Source organism: Quercus suber, unplaced genomic scaffold (assembly GCF_002906115.3).
Source record: "Quercus suber isolate HL8 unplaced genomic scaffold, Cork oak 2.0 scaffold_25, whole genome shotgun sequence".
NCBI classification, from domain to species: Eukaryota; Viridiplantae; Streptophyta; class Magnoliopsida; order Fagales; family Fagaceae; genus Quercus; species Quercus suber.
The window spans coordinates 1,879,301-1,881,026 of NW_027069490.1; positions in this window are offsets into that span (position 1 = coordinate 1,879,301).

Sequence of the window (1,726 nt, forward strand, 5' to 3'; positions counted from 1 at the left end):
TAAAATACTAAACATTAAACTAGACAAATAAAATAGAGAAAGAAATAGTCACAATGCTATCATGGAGAAAAGCTACAGAGAAGCCACATGCGGCACTGCCTCTTGCTCCAATTTTCTATTTTGCATGTCAGCCCTAGCACTAGCCTCCGTCCCCCTGAATTTTGCCCTAAAAAGCCTTTAAATAGGTCAAGGAATCCTATTCACAAATTGAATTCCCGTTTGGAGAAAATCCCAGACTTTTAGGCTTCACTTAACCGACTATTTTGGCCCATTCAACTTCAGAATTCGGGCTCCTGGTAAACTACAAAGTTGTAGCCCTTTAAGTTAACTTTCCAGCCCAACTTGAATCATCTCAATTGGACATCTAACCGAAAGTTATGCCAAAAATACTAACTGATATGCAGTCTAGAATCCTAATCCGAATTGGACTTGGATTTGGTGCAAATTTCCTTTGATTCCTTACTCCAATTGGACTTAAATTTAATATTCATGTCTGGCTGGATGTAAGTTGGCTTGATTCAATTGGCCTAACCCCACTTTGCATGTAAAGCCATTGTTATTTGCAACACAAAGATATTATATAATCAGTCACAAAATAACATAAAAGTAAGGCCAACTATGTAGATATGTGAGTACTTTATTGTATATATTTCATGCACATCAAATACCCCCAAACCTACATTTTGCTAGTCCTCGAGCAAAACAGATAAAGAGTAAACCAAAACAAAGAAATTAAAAACAAAGAAAATGGAAATCCTAACTAATCCACTTTCGCTGGAAATTTCGATTGCATTTAGCGTATGCAACAAGCCTTTAAACCCCTAGCTTACACTAGTGGACGAGTTGTAGTCTCGTGAGGGTTTGCAGGGAATATACCCACAAAATTCTGAGAAAGAATACTAAAAAAATAAAAACAAAACAAAGAGAATCAAACAAACTCTTTTTTTTTTTTTTTAATTGCCTTCTGCAAAGAGGATTAGTTCAAGTTCAAAAACACTCAAATGCTAAAGAAATTTCTCATGCCATCAAAACTCAATGTGAGTGAAAAGTGGTAGCCAACCCAAACATACTCTTAGTTTTAGAATAAATTTGACTCGAATCTCTATTTGGAAGTATGCTTCAACTCAAATTTTTCCGGTGTTATCACTCAACAAATGAAATCACTCTTAAATGGGGTGTAACACTCAACAATATATGTGAGCGGAATAATGTAAGCAAAATCAACATCTCACATATAAATCACATGAAAGACGCTTAATCAAGAAAGAACAAGTAGTCTCATGAAAGGATGCCAAAAATATTTATACCTCACCTTTTTCTTTTCTGTCATATCAATATCTGAACTATACAATCTTTAAGATCAAATAAGGACTTTATTAGGACGTAATGTAGGGTAAAAGCAAAGAGAATGAAATAAAATGGGTGAAGGTAAATAATAAGAAGTGCTTTCAAGATTTGTCAGAATGTCAATTCTTTTTGGAACTTCCATTCAACAATTTTTTTTTCACCTTTTTCTTCTTCTTCAAAGCAGTATCCTTTACATTTCACTTCTCAAAATTTGATGAGAACCATTTTTATTTTCTTCTTTTGACACTTTTCTTTTTCTTTTTTTTTCTTTTTCTTTTTTCAATTCAATTCTTTTTTTCTTTCTTCTTTGAATTCTCGCACAAACCACCACATTGAAACAAACTGATCAAATTCCATCTTGAAACACTATGGATAAGGG